At 63.5% G+C, this 4,880-nt stretch overlaps 1 non-coding gene across 1 annotated transcript; it reads right to left on the reverse strand.

The window, feature by feature from the left end:
• Window positions 1-3,833: 3,833 nt before the first annotated feature.
• On the reverse strand, window positions 3,834-3,952 carry LOC131873277 (5S ribosomal RNA). Its single transcript, XR_009371263.1, has one exon. It is a non-coding gene; the product is annotated as a 5S ribosomal RNA (ribosomal RNA).
• Window positions 3,953-4,880: the final 928 nt, after the last annotated feature.

Below are 4,880 nucleotides of genomic sequence, written 5' to 3' on the forward strand. Positions count from 1 at the left end.
TGGAAATTAGTGAAGGCAGCGCATCAAAGGTGCGCAACGCTGGTGCGAACCTGGGAGCGCTCCGATGTGTGCTCCAAGGTGCGGCGTGCACGAAGTCGGACCCCGGTTTGCCCCGGGTGCGCACCTCGCGTGCACCTTGGTGCGCACACCTTGGCTGGGTTGCGCGCCCTGGTGGGCACCATGGTGCGCACCAAGGAGCGCTCCGAAGTGTGCTCCAAGGTGCGGCGTGCACGAAGTCGGAGCCCGGTTTGCCCCGGGTGCGCACCTCGCGTGCACCTTCGCCGCGGTGGGCACCATGGCGTGCACGAAGTCGGAGCCCGGTTTGCCCCGGGTGCGCACCTCGCGTGCACCTTCGCCGGGGTGGGCACCTTGGTGTGCAGACCTTGGCTGGGTTGCGCGCCCTGGTGGGCACCATGGTGCGCACCAAGGAGCGCTCCGAAGTGTGCTCCAAGGTGCGGCCTGCACGAAGTCGGAGCCCGGTTTGCCCCGGGTGTGCACCTCGGGTGGGCACCTTGGTGCGCATGCCTTGCCTGGGCTGCGCACCAGGGCGGGCTCAAGATGGCACCCGCGTTCCTTTTTTTTCACTATCTTTCAAAACGGAAATTTTAAAATCTCATTTTTTTTTGCCTTTTTCTGGAAATTAGTGAAGGCAGCGCATCAAAGGTGCGCACCTCGCTGCCCACCACGGTGCGCAACGCCGGTGGGCACCCGGGAGTGCTTCGAAGTGTGCTCCAAGGTGCTGCGTGCACGTTGTCGGAGCCCGGTTTGCCCCGGGTGCGCACCTCGCGTGCACCTTCGTCGGGGTGGGCACCTTGGCTGGGTTTGCCCCGGCTGCGCTCCGAAGCGGGGTTATTGGAGCGCCGCCTCTTTTTTTGTCGGAGCGTTTGGTGGGGTTTCTCGCATTGGCTCTTCCGAGGCCCGGTTGCCACCCTGGCGCGCACGAAGTCGGAAGTAGGGTTAATTGCCCGGGTGCGCACCTTTGCCAGGGTGGGCACCTTACCTGGGCTGCGCACCAGGGCGGGCTCAAGATGGCACGCGCGTTCCGTTTTTTTCACTATCTTTCAAAACGGAAATTTTAAAATCTCCTTTTTTTTTTGCCTTTTCTGGAAATTAGTGAAGGCAGCGCATCAAAGGTGCGCACCTCGCTGCCCACCTTGGTGTGCTCTGAGGTGCGCACCCGGGAGCGCTACGAAGTGTGCTCCAAGGTGCGGCGTGCACGTTGTCGGAGCCCGATTTGCCCCGGGTGCGCACCTCGCCTGCACCTTGGCCGGGGTGGGCACCTTGGCTGGGTTTGCCCAGGGTGCGCTCCGAAGCGGGGTTACTGGAGCGCCCCCTCTTTTTTTGTCAGAGCGTTTGGTGGGGTTTCTCGCATTGGCTCTTCCCAGGCCCGGTTGTTGGGTGCGCTCCCACCCTGGCGCGCGCGAAGTTGGAAGTTGGGTTAATTGCCCGGGCGCGCACCTTCGCCAGGGTGGGCACCTTGGTGCGCACACCTTGGCTGGGCTGCGCACCAGGGCGGGCTCAAGATGGCACCAGCATTCCCTTTTTCTCACTATCTTTCAAAACGGAAATTTTAAAATCTCGTTTTTTTTTTGCCTTTTATGGAAATTAGTGAAGGCATCGCATCAAAGGTGCGCACCTCGCTGCCCACCTTGGTGTGCTCCGAGGTGCCCACCACGGTGCGCAACGCCGGTGCGAACCCGGGAGCGCCCCGATGTGTGCTCCAAGGTGCGGCGTGCACGAAGTCGGACCCCGGTTTGCCCCGGGTGCGCACCTCGCGTGCACCTTGGTGCGCACACCTTGGCTGGGTTGCGCGGCCTGGTGGGCACCATGGTGCGCACCAAGGAGCGCTCCGAAGTGTGCTCCAAGGTGCGGCGTGCACGAAGTCGGAGCCCGGTTTGCCCCGGGTACGCACCTCGCGTGCACCTTCGCCGGGGTGGGCACCTCGGCTGGGTTGCGCGCCCTGGTGCGCACCAAGGAGCGCTCCGAAGTGTGCTCCAAGGTGCGGCGTGCACGAAGTCGGAGCCCGGTTTGCCCCGGGTGCGCACCTTCGCCGCGGTGCGCACCATGGCGTGCACGAAGTCGGAGCCCGGTTTGCCCCGGGTGCGCACCTCGCGTGCACCTTCGGCGGGGTTGCGCGCCCTGGTGGGCACCATGGTGCGCACCAAGGAGCGCTCCGAAGTGTGCTCCAAGGTGCGGCGTGCACGAAGTCGGAGCCCGGTTTGCCCCGGGTGCGCACCTCGCGTGCACCTTCGGCGGGGTTGCGCGCCCTGGTGGGCACCATGGTGCGCACCAAGGAGCGCTCCGAAGTGTGCTCCAAGGTGCGGCGTGCACGAAGTCGGAGCCCGGTTTGCCCCGGGTGCGCACCTCGCGTGCACCTTCGCCGCGGTGGGCACCATGGCGTGCACGAAGTCGGAGCCCGGTTTGCCCCGGGTGCGCACCTCGCGTGCACCTTCGCCGGGGTGGGCACCTCGGCTGGGTTGCGCGCCCTGGTGCGCACCAAGGAGCGCTCCGAAGTGTGCTCCAAGGTGCGGCGTGCACGAAGTCGGAGCCCGGTTTGCCCCGGGTGCGCACCTCGCGTGCACCTTCGCCAGGGTGGGCACCTCGGTGCGCACACCTTCTCAATGTTTTCTTGCCTTTTCTGGAAATTGGTGAAGGCAGCGCATCAAAGGTGCGCACCTCGGTGTGCTCCGAGGTGCGAACTCGAGAGCGCTCCGAGGTGCCCACGAAGTCGAAAGTCGGGTTAATTGCATTGTTTTCCCCGGGTGCGCTCCGAGGTGCGCAACATCGGCGCGCACCAAGGAGGGCTCCGAAGTGTGCTCCAAGGTGCGCACGATGGCGTGCACCTCTGGTGCGCACGATTCGGAGCTCGGTTTGACCGGGGTGCGCACACCTTGGCTGGGTTGCGCACCTTTTGTGCGCTCCAAGGTGCGCACGAAGTCGGAGCTCGGTTTGCCCCGGGTGCGCACCTTCGCCAGGGTGCGCACCTTGATGCGCACGCCTTGGCTGGGCTGCGCACCTTGGTGGGCGCCATGGTGCGCACCTTTCGTGCGCTCCAAGGTGCGCACGAAGTCGGAGCTCGGTTTGCCCCGGGTGCGCACCTTGGTGGGCGCCATGGTGCACTCCGAGGTGCCCAAGATTGGTGCGCACCAAGGAGCGCTCCGAAGTGCGCTCCAAGGTGCGCGCGAAGTCGAAAGTTGGGTTAATTGTCCGGTTTGCCTCGGGTGCGCACCTTGCGTGCACCTTCGCCAGGGTGGGCGCCTTGGTGCGCACACCTTGGCTGGGCTGCGCACACCTTGGCACCCGCGTTTCCTTCATTTTAAATTTTTTTTTTTTACAATCTCTCAAGTGGGAAATTCTATAATCTCAACTTTTTTTGCCTTTTCAGGAAACTTTTGAATGGAGCGCATCATTGGTGCGCTCCGAAGTGTGCTCCAAAGCTCTCTCCAGCTGCGTGCACCTGCCCCGGCCGCGCACCCGGCCCCGCCCAGCTTCGCTCACCTGTCCCGGGCGTCTGGTGCGGAACCTTAGAGTAAGAAACATCACCGTGCACCTTGGCCAACGTGCGCGACTCGACCGAGCGCGCACTGGCCGAGGTGCACACCGATTTCACCTGGGTGCGCGCGCAGCACCTCGGGCGCACCGGGGTGCGCGCACAACGCCCGGGTTGCACCGTGGCCTGTGTGCTCGGGGCGCCTCGGGTGCGCGCTCGGTGTCGCCCCCGCGCGCGCGGTAGTGCGGGCAGCGCACCCCGGCCCGGCCCGGCCCCGACGAGAACGCAAACGGGCAAAAGGTTTATTCAAATAGCATTGCGACGCCCGGCGAAAAACTAAAAAAGGGTGCAACACCGGGACTTCCCGGGAGGTCACCCATCCCAGTACTACTCCGGCCCAAGCGCGCTTAACTGCGGAGTTCTGATGGGATCCGGTGCACTAACGCTGGTATGATCGCACCCGTTATGAGCTTGTCGCAGTGTGTACTTAGCAAACCGCGACCCACGTGCGAATCCACCCCGGCCACCCACCCCCGTCGAGGTGCACACCCTCCCTCGCGAAGTGCGCCCCGTTCGCCAAGTGTGAGCCCTGCCCGGGTGCGCGCACCTTGCTAGGGCGTCGGGTGTGCACCCGGCCCGGCCTACGTGCGTGCACCTGGAGGGGGCGTCGTGTGCGTGCAGTGTCCCGTCTGCAACGCGGTGCCCACACACCACCTCGGGCGCAACGACCTGCGCTCACATGTGGGCCGAGTGCACCTTGGTGCATGTTCGGGGCGCCTCGGGTGCACGCTCGATCTTGCCCCGGTGCACCAAGGCGCTCGGTTTGCCCCGGGTGCGCACTTGGTGCAAGGTGGGCACCCAAAATAGGGATCAAGCACCAAAACACAAGTTTCGGGATGCAAAATGGGACCCAAGGACCACAAATGCGTTCCAAGACCCATGATGGGTCCACGAGAACAAAAATGTGTTCCGAGACTTAATAAACAAATATTGGGTTTTAGGAGAAGAAACATGCTCTGATGCCCAAAACGAGAATCGACCCCGAAAAGGCCACAGGCCAAAAGTGGGATGCGAGACAAAAAAAAATGGGACCCGAGGACCAAAATTGGGTTCCCAGGTCGAAGACAGGGCAACCGGACAAGAAACGACCTCTAAGGCTCGAAATGAGTCCCGACGACTAAAACTTGACAAGAAGCACCCATCAGGCACCCAACTCGACACCCATGGGATGCCGACCCACCCGGGCTTCCACCTAGCACACCTTGGCACCCACCCACCCTCGCACCCAACCTCGCACCCAACTTAGCACCTTTGAACCCACATTGGCACTCACCCTGACCCTGGCACCTTGGAACCCACATTGGCACTCACCTTGACCCTGGCACCCACC

The sequence above is a fragment of the Cryptomeria japonica genome, unplaced genomic scaffold (genome assembly GCF_030272615.1).
Source record: "Cryptomeria japonica unplaced genomic scaffold, Sugi_1.0 HiC_scaffold_1383, whole genome shotgun sequence".
Classification (NCBI taxonomy): Eukaryota; Viridiplantae; Streptophyta; class Pinopsida; order Cupressales; family Cupressaceae; genus Cryptomeria; species Cryptomeria japonica.